The sequence below is a fragment of the Arctopsyche grandis genome, chromosome 1, assembly GCF_051622035.1.
Source record: "Arctopsyche grandis isolate Sample6627 chromosome 1, ASM5162203v2, whole genome shotgun sequence".
In the NCBI taxonomy this organism is placed as follows: domain Eukaryota; kingdom Metazoa; phylum Arthropoda; class Insecta; order Trichoptera; family Hydropsychidae; genus Arctopsyche; species Arctopsyche grandis.
This window is the reverse complement of record NC_135355.1, coordinates 29,985,628-30,002,150: the sequence shown is the minus strand read 5'-3', so window position 1 is coordinate 30,002,150 and position 16,523 is coordinate 29,985,628. Positions and strand designations below refer to the sequence as shown.

The following is a 16,523-nucleotide window of genomic DNA, read 5'->3' as shown; positions in this document are numbered from 1 at the left end:
ACACGTGCAACTACACCCGAATTCTGTTTGGGGAACACCCAATGCTTAGGGTCACAGCGGGAAGGCAAGGACGTGACGTCACATACCACTCAGTGTGTTTTCGCCCTAAATAGCTTTAGGCAGCAAATTTATGCAGAAATGGTTCCTCATTATGAAATTAAGTGAATGTCATATGATTGACAAACGTGGCCCGAATTTAGGGGTACTTTTGCTCTTGAGATAGTCCGAAGTTTTAAAATCGAGAGCAATTTCAAAGTTACGATAACTATTGCGCAATATTGATTAATTACACAAGGCGGTTACGCCATTCTTCGTGCGATCTTTCCATGCAACAAAATCGTGAACGGTTAATACAATAGCTCTTGGGCGTTAGATCTCTCCAATTGATAATTATATGTGGGGCGAAAACTTTCGGATGATATGTGAAATTATTTACGTAAATATTATTTAAGTATATTTACGGGTGAAAAAATTCTGCCACGATAATTTCACTTGTAAATAATAAATCATCATTTTTATTTGTTGATTTTTGTAACGGTTTCATGCAAAATTTTCAGTATCTTAGATTGAAATAGATTGTAAGTTTCATCTTAAGAAATAAAGAGACGTGCGAAATTACGATGGAGTGCATTTGGACGAATGAATGCCGTTTTTAAATCAAAAATGCCACTTTGCCGCATGAAAAATTTGGACATTGAACGCCAAGATGCTACACAAAGTCCAATGCTCTCAAAGAAGTATGAAACGCTGTATGCTTGGCGTAACGAAGAAAGACTAGAAACGGAATAAGCGGGTGAGAAGTATGACAAGGGTAATGGATAAATGGATAGAGAAAAGATAAGGGAATAGCAATGGGCGGGCCACGTGGCTAGAAGAATGGACGAAAGGTGGACAAAAGAAGTACTAAAATGGTACCCGAGACAATTCAAAGGAGTAAAATGAAGACCACAGAGAAGATTGGTAGACGAAAGTAAGAAAATGTGTGGGGTGAGATGGATGAGAGTTGTGCAAAACAGGGACGAGTGGAGGCTGTAGATGATGATGATATATTATATATGTATAATATTTCGTTTATTTTTTAAGGTAAAGTGGACGCTCTACATATGTACAATGTACATATGCACACTTTGAGAATATAAAATGGATCAACACATTTCAGGTCAACATCATAGTCCAGAGTTGAGGTCAGACGTGAAACATTTTGAGAATAAAAATTATACATTATTTTGATAAAGACAATAAACAAAAGCCGAAGAAAATAACACGTTTCGGTAATTACTGTTCATTTTGCAAATTATAATTCCGTCACAGTGGACGAACAAGGATCGATGGAGGACAATGGGTACTCAAGTAAAAGACATATGCAAAAATATGATAATAAACTCGAGAGCTCGCCATTGTCGATGGAAGAAGACATCAATTAAGAATTCTCAGAGGAGGAGAACTTCGAATCAATGCAGCATCACGCGCGTACTCCGAAATACCAATAAAGAAAAAAAAAGGTTCAACTTATCCCAGTTTTGATTTCCGGTTTTGAAACATAGGTTAGCAAAACCAGAGTTGCATTATTGCAAACCTGATCCTGATTCGCGGCCCAGAACGAGGCTAACCGGTACACTCAATATGGGCGCCACGTTGTTTGTTTTTTTTCCCCATCTTTTCTCCTTTTTGGCTTACCGTTGATATTTAACACCTCAGCTGTAGAGTTTGTACAATACAATAAGCATTACCGTTAAAGTGTCGAGATCATTCTCAAGTTAGCAATATTAGTGGTGTATATGATGACCTCGACTCAGAAATATTGACCCCAAGTGGATGGAGGCGTGAAAGGTATCTGGAGGATGTATGTGGGTGGAAATATCGGCATATCACAATTGACAAAAGCACTAAGAATTCCAACAAACTAAACGAAGCACCATCAAGAAAAATAAATCGAAAAGCTATATTCAATATGAAAACTTTAAGGTAAATTTTGTATGGTTCAATCTGAATAGACCAATAAGATCGTGGTAATAAACAGGGCTGTGAAGTCGGAGCATTTCTAGCGGAGTCGGAGTGTCGTAACAAATCAACCGACTCCGACTCCTTTTTATTATTATTTTCTTTAATTAGTAGTATTACGGTATGCGTCAACTTGAGTCCACTAATAAATAGAAATTACTTTTTTTATATAAAAATCATGATTTTAAATTAAATTATAAGTAAAATCGTTGTATTGCACGTATTTTGATGTGTTGTGGCCAAATATGATTGTTTCCTCCGTCTTAAACCTTTTTTTATATTCTCATTTTTTATTAAATTGATTTGTTTGTGTATAAAATTCAGACACATACACAATTAATGGACCTATTTATACCTATTTCAATGCCAATAATTCAATAAATTGGGTTATATGTTAATTTTTAGTGATTTTTTAATTATTTTAAATTATTTATAATTTGAAAATCGCTATTATTTTGAAATCAAGTTAAGAGTCGGAGTCGGTAAAATTTGAACCGATTCCACAGCCTTGGTATTGGTAATACGTAAAAAAAGTTATTAAAATTTTATAAAATATGATAAGTCCAATTTTCAATAAAAGATAAAAAAATTGACGGATATATTTGGATTTTGATATCCTAAGCTTCGTGTTGATTGATTGAGATAAATTTAGAATAATTAAATGATGAGACATAAATCAGGGAAGGAAAGTTATAAACTCGATAGGCTTTGCAAAAGAAATGCAATAGAGAAAACGAAATCGTGCTTAGAGCAGGTCCTAGATATGACCAAAAACAGAAACAAGTTTCACTGGCCACTATTACAACACAGTAATTAGAGAGATTGTAAAGAGAGGCAAAAGGCGATAGGTGAGTGGCACAACGATTGCAATCAGTCACGGTTGTGTACACATACCAGTAAGATAACACTTAAACGGACAGATTGACGATTATGGGCACACGCTAATTGAGCGTCTGGTCTTTAATAGGGTAGACTACCAATATCAATGTTGCAAAAACTGACAACGGTTACCTACACACTAGACTCGATAAAGAAACCTTGCAAAGTTCCCTTACTTTAATTTTCTCCTAGTATAGTTTGCCAACCCAATACGATAGGGCTGAGAAATTGTAAATCAGGATTTCAAAAGCATTCAAATCTACATAGAGTCATCGTATTATGAACCGAACGTCGAGATTATAGGTCTGCTAACTTAGCTACCCTCTGATTGAGGTACACGAAGTACATAGGTATGAATAATTTCGGGGAAATTTCAGTCACGGCATTGGATTAAGATCCGCGAGGAGTCTGATGAGAAATGCCCGTATCTGAGAAGTGCCCAGGCTGAGGCGAAACCACATTCCATAAACGTCTTCTGGTGCTGGTTTTACGGAATGACTGGACTATTAGAAGACGAAAGAAAATCTTGTGCGCGGAATGCCGAGTTTAACTATAGGTCGCCCGAGACAACAGGGACACAACTGAGGGACATAAAGATGTTAAATAAATATGCGCAGAAAAATGAACGCGATGCAAATCACAAAGAGGTAATATGCACGCTCGAGGTCAATGGCTATCGTTGTTGACGTCGCTTTGTTGTCATCGGATGAATGTGATGCGAGTGTGCAAAAAGGAAAAGTCGACTGGGATTTTTCGCCAAGAAGGCGTACCATATGTGACTCACTTCAAAAACAGCCACGATATTCTTCTCAAGGAGGTAATCGTCCGAAACGTTAAAATGTCTCCATATCTCGCTTGTTTAATTTCGGAGAAGAAACGTGTGAGTGAGTCAATCATCTGGTCGGTGTTGATAACTGTCGACGTTTTGATTAAAGTTTAACCTTGACCTATCATTGCGTTGATGAAGTTTTACTACTGTATAAAAAAATGCAGTTTGACAGTGACCATTGAGTTATCAATTCCTAATCTTAATAAATAGCTTTCTCATCCATCTAATATGTAAGTAGTATTTATTGCTGACGGATCAAATTTTGCACCGGCTAATATTTTCCACACATGAAACTCAATTTACAAATACAGTTTATTAATTTGTAGGTGGGTAGTATATGGAACGCATTTGTTTAGCAAAATTATATGTACTGAAGAGAGATTATTATTTTTTCCAGATCAGATCTGGAATGAGTAAAGCGACACGTATAAAATGTTTATGCTATTCCGCAATAATAACACGGCGGTACTGTTTTAATAACCGTTATTTAGTCTAACCGAAGATACGAAGTACGTGATTCGGAGAAGCAAAGAGGCGAAGTTGGGTACGTTTGGTCGGAAGCAAATCGAAATTAGAAGACAAGATGCGTGGGTCAATATCTGACAGTGTGATTCAGCTTGTAGGAAGCTCGCACGAGGGGTAATATAGTCTGACTCATTGGCCACACGAGCAGCTGGGACAACTGCTAGACGCACCCAACATATTGGGATGCACCGTAAATAAACTCAGCTGCACATCCCGAATGGGCCGATTCGATACACGGCCAACAACACGCGCCACTCGAAAACTACTCGACAGGAAGAACTGTTGTGAAAAAAAGTTATGAGAAATTCTGGGCTCAACTATGTACATAAGATCCAAGGATAGACAGTTTCCCAGAAAAACAACACATCAAAAACTGGTTTCTCGACTAGTGTAGATCAAGCTTTGCTAATTCTTTACCTTGAACTTGTAATTGCTTATCTCCGTGAACAAGTCATCCTTTTGAGGTCTGTATATTGGCCAAGTTCATGCAGTACACAAACTAATTAATAAATACACATTTTAACCAGTTTTGTATCGAATTAATACAATTTCTGACATCATGATATGAAATACGAAGTGGAGTGGATTAAAAATTTATCACGAGGCTTATAAACCGCCTACTCGGTGAAATCGACAACTTTTCTGCAAGTTTTCAAACTTTTCATTGGGTAAACGGTGAATAGCTGGAGAAACGCCTCAATAAACGATTCAAAAATCAACCTTGACTGAAACAGTATGGTTTGTTCAATTCACTTTCATCAAGATTTACGAGTTTAGACGATGCACAAAAAGGAAGTTGTCGAAGAACACGTGGCCAAGTTGCAGCTGCTATAGACAGCAACACAGTAAAATCTCAATCACATAAAGACTAGAATATAGTATTTACATAAATATGAATCATAAATAAATATGGATAATTTTATGGACAAAAGCTTGGTCATGAAGATTTGTATTCTTGATACAATATTTACCCGATAGTTCTATTATTTATAAAAAAAATATATATACGTACAAGATCAAAACAGCGCTATACATACATATGTATATAATATGTACATATGTATAATATCGATTATGAATTGCACAACTTCAGTTTGGAAGATGAAATGATTTAAATAAAAGGAAAATGTACTTTTTAATCATAAATTTCTACTAAAATATCCCAATTTTCATTATTTATATTTTGATTAATAATATGTAGGTGGACAAAGCAAATGGAAGAATAATAAATATAATATATGTGCATTAATTCCACAATAAGAAAACAATTTTTGTTATGTAAAATAAAGCCTGCTGAAGTACATATACATATGTACTTATATATAGGGAGCTTTCGCGTTGTGATAAATAGGACATTCGCCTCTTTCTCGATTGTCGCAGATGCCAATGTGGCAATAGGCTTAAAGAAATTTATAAGCGAGTCGCGTTGCCAAAACACTATTCGAAGTGGATCGAATACAAATAAAAATAAAACTTTTGAATAATTACGCCATTTGAATAATTGCGTTTATGGTAGACAGGCGAGAGAAAGAAAACTTTCTTTCGGTCAAAGGGAAGAGAGTGCGGACAATCGTAAATTCACAGCACATCGAGTAGTGTCACAACGAGTAGAAATCGTTAAAAATATAAGGCCAATATCCATTTGAATAGGCCGACTACGTTGAATGGACATTGTCGATTTTCACTCAATAGGTCAACGCCAATAAGTAGCTACATAGCTAGCGATAGCTAACTGCCTGCTAGCTGGTCAGCTACCGTTCGTTGTTGCGGTTGCAAATGCCGACAGCGCAAATAGCAGATTTATTTCTGCGCTGAGAGACTCGACCAATCGATCGGTCGGAAGTTCAATCTATTCCTAATCAATACAACTCTAAGCCAAAGTCAAAGTTCCTACGAAGTTGAAAAGGTCTTGCTCAATAGTTGAGAATCGCTTCCACCCAAGCTTCGTTTAGATCAATGCATGATGTTTTTTTGGCAATACCTAATACATCTTTTCTATTTTCATACGATGTAATTTAAATACCAACCAATTCTTACTATCATACAGTAAGAAATCATGGGGTTGACACGATACGAGCGCACTCAGACCGAGTCCGCTAATTTGGTCACTCGGACGTTGCCACGTTACGAATAACGTCCGAGCGACTTGGTTTGGGTTTACTCGTATCGTGTCAGCCCGGTATAAGTTCAACAATTTGATCACAGCTACCACACTTCAACATATCATAATTGTAGGAACCAAGTTAATGTAGAATAAGATTGACTTATATTTGTTCTAAAAACTGAACTTTAATTCAATTATAAAAACAATACATATGTATAGGGCTAGTGGTCAAGTGGGACAATGTTTGAAGTCAGATGATGCTGTCCAAAGATTCTTATCATACTAAAACTATTGTGAAAAGTACAGAAAATGAACCATTAAAAAATGAACCCCCAAGCCTACTACTATCTCCAGAGATGCAGTAGCGAATGCTTATTAAAAAAACGTGTTTACAATAAACAATCCGTTCATAACGCTCAGCGGGGAATTCTCAGTAAACGATTACGGTGGTCAACACACGAAGTAAAAAATATTGAGGTTTCTGGTTTTGAGTACGTTGGCTGCTGTCGGAAAGCAATCAAGAATCTTGCGTAAGAAATGGGAAAGAATGCGTCTGGTTGAAGCATCAGCATCATCATAATCGTGGTTCAGCAGGAAGGTTAGATGCAGATGCGATATGCAGAAATAGCTTTCATGGCCACACGGAGATAGTTCAGTAGATGCATTATTTTTGGACCTCGGCGAAAGGATGTACATATGTATGTACATATATTGCTTATCATCACTGAAACAATACCAGAGGTTTTAGGTTCGTTTTGGATCGGGTTTCAAAACGATCGATCGTTTTGCACGAAAGCCGACAGGAGCCTGTCATCCGATCGTACCAGTAGTCTCATTCAATAAGTTCAACAAACCGTGACACATCTGAGTGATTTTCAATTAATAATATCAGAGAAAGAGGGACGGATGCAAATCTGACAAGCGGAGATGATAAATCGAAGACAGGTATATTCGAAGCCCTGAAAACCTTCACATTTAAGCAGGAAATCAAGTAGATCAAAAGTCAAAGTTGTGGTTCACATCACATAACCTTAACCATCTGTCCCTCCCTAATACAATAAATAATTCAGGCAATATTTTGTTTAAATAATTAGTTTAATAATATTAACATTTAACCAGGGGTGTGGAGTCGGAGCATTTCAAGCGGAGTCGGAGTCGTAAAAATTAGCCGACTCTTTTTTTTTCATTAATTACTATACTATTAGTGCACTTACTGTTCATTTATACCCATTTAATTACCAATAATTAAATAAATTGGGTTACATACCAATTTTTGTGTGATTTTTTTAATTCCTTTAATTTTTTTATTTTGAAAATCGCTATTATTTTTATTAAGTACAAAAAAAAGTATATTTTACTCGTTAAAGTTCGAGTCGGATTCGAATCACAATAAAAGTCGGAGTCGATAAATTTTGAACCGACTCCACAGCCCCGGTCTAATACATAATTTTATAAATTTTTGAGTACTAACGGTGAGTTGACAATACAATTACATAGACTTATCTTAAATCAAATACTTGACATTATGTACATACATATATAATAAGTTTCGCAAATATGATTGGATCGACACGTGAGAATGCGACTTTAGACAACAGATAGTCGAATTATATTATAGGAACTAGTTTTTTTCGTTGTCCAATTTTTATTTTAACGGTTCACCGTTATCGTATAATAAATAGTTCATGCGTACACGAAAATCTAAACCGTTTCGGTAGCGAACCATTCAATTCATCAAAAATAAATAATTTTCGATTTGAACTTCACATTTACGTGTAAAACGGAATATTCACCGATGAAATTGATACGGTTCAATTAAAGAATCAAGGAAGTGAACGCTATTATATTATATTCGAACGTGTGTGATCACGTTTTTCCATTACATGTAACACTATTTTCGCGTGGATAATTGACGGTTTCGCACCCAAATTAAAATTATTTTAAAAAAAAACCTATTCCGCTAATGGAACAGACGATGACCGAATTCCTGACGAAATTAAATAATTGCACGATGGATATGCAAAATGTGAGGCGTGCTGATATCAGTGCAAACTCGAAATCGTGAAACTTTTATAATGTAATGAATAAATATGGCCATTTGTGTTCTTTAATTTTATATTCGAATTACATTGCAGTAAAACCGCGCTGGTAGGTGTTAAATCAGTGGAAATTGAAATGCTGGTTCATTTGATTTGGATCAATCTGAACTTCCAGGTAAATTATTTTTTGTTTTATCATTGTGTCATTTCAGGTATTAAGCATGTAATTTAGAGACTTGATGTTAAAATTCAAATAGTGGTGACAAATAGTAGGTAGGTTGGTTGCCAATTTGGTGAGGAACTGTTTCAACAATGAAATCAGATTAATTGGCAAACTCTGATATGAAACTATCGATTAATTTATATTTATGTAATGCTTAATTTAATTTATTCTAATGCGTAAATGATTCGTTTTATGGAGAAAAGTTATTTTTTAAATGTACCGTTAAATTTTACCCATAGGAAACGATCGACTTGATGGTCACAGATATCCAAGTCTGACCAGCAACAATCCAAATAAATTCTTTTCAATCGAGGTCAAACCAGGGCTTGAACCCGGGACCTCTCAGTGGTAAGTTTTTAAAAAAAAAAAAAAAATATATATATATATATATATATATATATATATATATATATATATATATATATATATATATATATATATATAAGCGCAACCACCGAGCTACAACCAAAGATCAGCATCGGGTTGATGCTTTTGGCACAAAAAATGGTTCACTACTGTCACTCTTGTTTTGCATACTGATGGAGCGGTCTATTGTTATTTGACAAGCATCCAGCCAACACCGAAGACTAGCTATGACCTATGACACCCAGGCCTAAAATCCTTGTATTGAGTTTGACAGTGATCAATGACAGTGATTCCCATATTTGAAGAAATATAGAGAAGCGTGTCAAAAACAACCCCTGTGGATTTTCACAACAGGAGGCCAAAAAAGTGACCGTGCCGTTCGATTCAGTGTTTTCGCATTAACCAGGAATTTTTTCAAGTTTTGTTCTGTATGCTTAGAAGTTTGGTACCAATTTAGATGGTTGTACATATCATTGTCTAGAACATAACATTATTATTTTTTAAATTTCGTTACCAAATACGATGAATTGGGCACAAACTTGAAAACGACCGAGAAAAGTCTTAAACGTCTCTCACGCCCAAATACGAAAAAAGTTTACTGTCGTCATTATGCATCATTACCAAATAACATAGTGACCGAGGCGGTAACTGTAAAGAATGCAGATTGCGCAATCGTATCTTACGCCCGAGGATCTTAAGTTTTCAGATGGACCACGTAACTAACTGTACAACAACTTCGTCTTCTTCATCATTGTTATTACATCGTGCGGTAATGCATTTATGCACGGATTCCATTAAAATTCTCTTACGAACGCTTCGATTGTACAAAAATAGTAATAAAAAAATCCTTTCGCACCCGACGATTGCGAACGTCGAAACCAATCAATAGCCATGCGAAGCCGCATAGAAGCGTTTCTCAAATGAAAACGATACCGAATTTCCCACAGAAATGAAAACAATTAAAATCTGACAAAACGAGAGGGGGGGGGGGGGGGGTGGAAATTTTAGGATTCTTTAATGTGTTTATTACGATTATTTTACACCATGGAATTAGCGGAAACGATTTAAATTTGTATCGGTGACCTAACTGCGCAAAATGTTTCAAACCGATCGGAAGAATGTAGGAATAGTGTCGACCAATAGGCGAAGTGAAACTAAGAATAGCCTTGTAAAAAATAAAAGCCTACAAAAAGAAACAGCACATATGTATACATGTACACAGGGGGCTAAAAATCCCTGGGGCTCGGTCCGAAATGGTAAGCGATGTAAGCGAAGCCTGCAAGTTGACGTCTGCCCAGCGGTGACGAATTCGTCGACAAAATTCGACAGAAACATTAAAGTACTTACAATGTACTAATTAAACGCACAATTGTTTCGTATTTTTAATCACTCAATGAAGTTTTGTTTTCACGAAGGCTCTCAAAAATATTGAATACTGAATATTGAATTTGGAAGTACTGAAGGTATTCGGCCGCACATTCTGATGAAAGACTTGTACTTTTTTTCTGATTCTCGTCAAAAATGGCGATACGGAATAATAATGGTCGCAATTAACCTACATTATCTGAGTGTGTGTTGTCGAGACCAAATATTTAAATACGGCAGTTATTGGCACCGGTTTTGCAACAAAAGAAGACAAAACTGACCGGCGACGAGTTCACCTATATCGTGGGTTCGGTGAACCGTTAAACTCGCACTTTATATACATATATTATAACCTAACCGTGTTCGATAAAATTATAAATAAAAACAAAAACAACATAATTAGAGAGCCGATGATTGCGCTTACGTGAATAAATTGTGAATGTCAATATTGTGTAATGCGGATATACACGTTCCGCTCTATAATTTTTATTGATACTACTTGTAATGTAATTAATTTAAATTGCATGAAAAAAATAAATAAACGCGTGACTTTGCACTTATACACTGAATGCGTTGAAAATCAATGTCTTAATCTATACCGGAATTGCAGATTCGGTTTTTCCGTAAAAATATTTTTGAAACGCCAATGCCAAATTCGAATAGAATTTAATTAATATTGGTAAAAATAATTTTATCTGAATATGATATCTGTCTCTACCAATGTTTTTATGTGTTTTCAAACTTAAAACGCAAACCGTTGAAAGATTATAAAATCAGGCCTCAAATCACGTACATTTTAATTCTTGGTTACTTATTTGAACAAAGATTTCACCATTTAAATTTTTTTATAGTTACATAGAATACATTTCAATTTTATAATTATAATTTAAAGATTTTAATTTTTAAATAGTATCAAATTAAAAATAAGTGATAGTAAAAGATTGAATAAAATCTTAGGTGTTTCGTCATTATTCATTCGCATCAAAAATCTCAATATTTTTGAAAGAAGGGCTGTATAACGCAATTGGGCTGTCATAGATGTAATATTTGACGATGGTAATTGTAATATTTATATGATATTTGACAGTCGACCTTTCTGACTGAATTGAGTGAAACAGCAGCAATATTGAGGCGTACTGCAATCAAATCTTTAGTTTTGCTCGATGAATTGAGAAGAGGGATATCTACACATGTCGGAGCTGCTATAGCTGCATGTTTTTTGTATAATTATTATGTGTAATGGTGGTATTTGATGATAATGTACAAAATTTTGGTCATAGGTGCCACCTTGGGCAACCCAGTGGTAGCTAATGGATAAATAAATAAATAATTATATATAAACTTTTTACTGTAAATTTTTTGAAACAATATTGAAATATTGTTTTTCTTTTTTAAAAAATAAAATAAAATAAATATCTTTTTAATTCTTCTTCAAAAAAAATTATCGATACAAACTGTGTAAGTAATTGATTTAACTCGCACATTCCATTCGCTGTCCCTTTTCACGTGCACGATTGATAGAAATATACCTGCATACGGCAGTGTTGTTTGAATAGAAAGTGGCATGAATATTGACAATTCGGTTCATCTCACGACCGAACAGAGAGTAAATTGCACGCGCTATCAAACCGACAAGTGAAATTTGAACTCATAAAAAATGGCAGCGTCATTCATTCTGCATTCTTCGGTAATCGCTCGTGCACAAATTCATTCGCAATAAAACCATTGTAATATTGATTTTTTCCCTCCACAAAAACACAATCAAAATTTTTCACGATAAAATTGACAATTCGCGCATAATTCACGGCAATTTGAGTTACTGAGTTAAATTGCCACTAGAAAATTGAAGAAATAAAAATCACACACACGAGCGCGCGAGAAGAACAATATATTAGAAGTACGATATATATAAAAATAATATAAATACCACGTCGTATTTTATGAGCTAGTTTCCAAAATTGAACAAACAACATTACACATGACTGATGACATTTTATGCTCACGTGTATAATATATGTATATGGATAATTACAACAGTAGGTCTAATTTGTCGTGTGATTCATGCGATGTCACCTTTCGAGCTGGCCGGTTTTTGCGTAGGTGGATAAATGCATTGTCCATAGTCAAATGTCATATGTATATTGTAGGAAAAAAATGAACGAAACACGATTGGGATCTATTTACATACATAGGGGTACATATGTTGTATGACATTATACTATGTATTTTAACCTCAACGATAACGATCGAAATATTGTCGAAATTCCTTACGACATTCTTTTTATACCATACATTGGAATGGTATATAAAAATTATGAATTGAAGTCCGAATATCATAATTAATAAAATAATAAAAATGTATGTGTACTGTTGAAAAAAATAGTTAATATATTTGTATATGGTGCTTTATTTATGTCGCGCTACACTAATTCTCAACCCATTTTGCGAGGGACTTCTGATCATTGTTAAATTTTGATTGGAATTTTGTAATTACGTACGTTTTTATTACGTTCAGCGATTCTCAAACGAAAGGCAATTAACATTTTGATTTAGAATCCAATCGTGTGAACTAATCAATTCCGCCAAGGTTGTAAAAACAACTGATATCAGTGGAATTGATCGAAAAGTTAAGAATGATGTATTTGAGATTTATTTATGTAAAGAAAATATATGATTGCAAAATTTTTCAATACATTTATTTATTTGTTTTGATACTATTTAATTTCAATACAACGCACAGTGTGGCCGAATGCGGATCTGCCTAGACACGCGCTCACTTTTATTTTTAAAAAACCATATCTCAAAAACCGTAGCACATAATAAACTGAAAAATTATTTTCGATGCATCCAGATATTGTTACATTTTAATACAAAGCCATGGAACGGAAGTGGCAGCTTACTTCCGCACAGAATTGAGTTTGCATTATATTTTGTATGGAAAAACAATACGATTGATATATATATATATATATATATATATATATATATATATATATATATATATATATATATATATATATATATATATATATATATATATATATATATATATATATATATATATATATATATATTTTTTTTTAATATCATATTCGTATTCATTGGGAAAAAAATTGTCCGAAAAGTTACGTTTCAACGTCGATACAAAAAGGCCAAAATTTGTTTATACGTAGATGTAGCAATTGACAAAATAAAGATTCAAGTTTGACGTAAAAAAATTAAGACTTTGTGGCAATTTCTGGCAGCAACGTTTTCCAGTTTCTTTCAGCTGAATATTCCAATTTTAAATATTGATTAAAATCATGGCGGAGTGGAGCAGAGGTCTACTTTGAAAACATTAGTAAAATTTTTGAGTTTTACTAAAAATATCAAACCGGGGTGGATATTTAATCAAAATTTCTACAAAATTATATATTTGGCATACCTTTTTTTTATTAATATTCAATAAAAAATTATCAATAAAGCTTTCGGTTGGACCACAATTGACCTCCAATCTGGAAGTCACAAACGCACCCAGTACAAATGTACATATTTCTCTTAAGATTTAATAATATATTTACCTTTTTAAAACTACAAATGAATAATTTAAATCTTCTATTCGATATTAGAATAAATTCGAATATTTGGACCCCCTAATCACGAGTCACCGTTTGATCTGTCACAAGTGACAAACTTTTTAAACGATTAAATAAAATTGTATTAAGAGTACATCAAGTATAGACATTCAACAATATAAAAAGATGATATGATTATATAGTTGTTCAGAAAATATTAAAATCGTGAATGCACAGGTAGATCTGCCAACGGCCACACTGTGCAACGTGTTGAAATATGATTATACACCTTGCATTTTAAACAGAAAAGTATAAAGAGTGGGTGTGAAAATAAAAAAGCGGATTTTTTTTAAAAACTTAATTCGTATTTGAGTTCTAATCTTTTAAGATTAAAATCAGGCAAAAAAAATAGGCTTTTAAAACCCGAGCGCGAATATCCGGCCGTCACTTACTTACTCCAGGTAGATTTCACGAGTGAGTGGTTATTAAGATCGCTTCCTGGACACGTTGAGCAGTAATCTCAGGTTCAGGTGAATGATTTATGAACGCGTAAAATTTAATTGGCACGCGACATGCCTAGGCGCCAGCTTCCTATACTAATAAAACAACGCATGCCAACGATTGAGCAAGTGACACAATCATCCCGATGCGATTGACACAAACGTGCCAGGATTGCGAAAATGCAACCGGGTCGACACCCCTTGCATACCTATTATAGTAAGAAGGGTTTTACAAATCGAGATATGCTCCCATTTACCTTCAAATCGTATGTAAAACCATTCATGGAAAAATAGTTTTCACTTCCATTTTGAATACGTCCAAATAAAAATACTATAATTGAATATTTTCACATGTTTAATTCTCTATATATGTTTTACAAAAATATATAATCCCTTAATTGCTTCTAAATCACAAAGTAAAAAGGTTCAATGGATGAACAAACAGGTTGAAGATTTACAGAGGTGATTTTAGGCCTGTGCTTATAATATTCGTACATTTCGACCGATAAGCTTACTACATGCACTTTGCAAAGTCAATAATCACGCCACTAAGAAAAAACGTGTGTTCGTTTAAAAATACACCCAATCCCAGATCTACCCACCCGTGTGCACAGAGAAAGAGAGAGAGATACATACACACGTGTGTTTAGCGGCGCAGAGCAATAGAGGTGTATTGTGGTAAGCGAAACTCACCGTTATTGCGTAGATCGGAAGGTTGGTAATCCCGGCCAAAACAACACAACACACTCGATCACTCGCGAGCGGGACCGAAGGAGAGTGTGAGGGTGGGAGGGCAAAAAAAAAAGCACCAAGGACGTAGCGAAAAAGACAACAACACAACCCAACAGAGCGACGGCTGAAGCCGGACTGGCGAGTGGAGCCGCTGCGAGCTCGCTCCCCCTTCCGCTGACTGTCCACTACCTCTCGCTCGATTCACTCCATCTCTTTCTTTCTCTGTTCCTCTCTCCCTCTCTCCAGTTTCCCCATCGCCTCCCCCCGCCAGCGCTTTGCACCCTCCCCCTCTCCCGCGATGCGTGCGTACAACGTGACGCCATATCAAAACACGCACCGGTGAAAAAATACAGTGCTGCCAACGCATTTCATTTTAACGTACGATACATATGTTCGATTTTCAATATACGCCGTTATATCTTTACTGATGAAGTTAAAGGAAGGTTGAATCCTGAAGGGTGCGGGTTCTATACTTCTATTTAATATTATTGTAGTTGCGAAAAAACTGAGAACACGATGGGAACAAATCCGTTGCAATGTATAGTCGACGAAATGTCTGAAAAGTATTTTTAAAAATTTATTTGGGAACCTCTGCTTAAAAAAATATTTTTCAGATTCCGCATAATTTGGAGGTTAAAATAAAATCGAAACAAAATCACTAAAAAAAAGTTTTTAAGATATAAGAAAGATTCTTTTGTTTTCGAGAAGGTTCAAGAAGATAATTATTCTACAGAGATATGATTATTATATCACGTATGTATTGAAAACATTAAAGAAAAAGGCAAATCACGATTTTCAGATTTCATCGTGGGTTATTTTAACTGGAGAATAAAAATTCCTCAAATAATTTATCCCATTGATAAAATTTAAATTTAAAGTAATCATTCAAAATTATCTATTTGAAAAAAAAATTGTTAAGCACTGATTCGAAATATTTCAATCGATGATGAATTAATTTTGTGATTTTACGTTTTCCAAAAACTAAAAATAAATTTCGAATAAAAAAATATTTTCAGCATCTTTTTGCAAAATAATAATTATGTGATGTCAAAACACATAACCTCCATTTATGCAGTCTTTAAACTTAAAATATAGTATTGTTGTGTTAAAAGAGAGTATTGGAATCAATACTATGTATGTACATACATACATATGTTCATTCAGAAGGGTATTGAATATGACATCAATAATACATATGTATTCAGGGGTGTGCTGCTAAATTGCCAACCGGCTCGCTTTTAAATAAAATTAATGATCTCAGTGGTGAATTTTAAAACCCTCCCCCCCCCCCCGTTCCCTCCCTTCAAAATCTTTAAAATTTTACGTGAAAACTGTAAATATAATTTTTTTGATCGATAAAAATTTAATCACAGCAAATTAAAATTTAGCAGTAAAGACACAGCGAT

General features: G+C 34.6%; 1 protein-coding gene across 1 annotated transcript in view; it reads right to left on the bottom strand.

Annotated features, from left to right (window-relative positions):
• smash (smallish) overlaps window positions 1–15,338 on the bottom strand; it is a 138,608-nt gene extending 123,270 nt beyond the window's left edge. The window contains exon 1 of the mRNA XM_077428180.1: window positions 15,079–15,338. The gene's annotated coding sequence lies outside the window, so the exon portion shown is untranslated. The remainder of the gene's footprint in view (window positions 1–15,078) is intronic.
• Window positions 15,339–16,523: the final 1,185 nt, after the last annotated feature.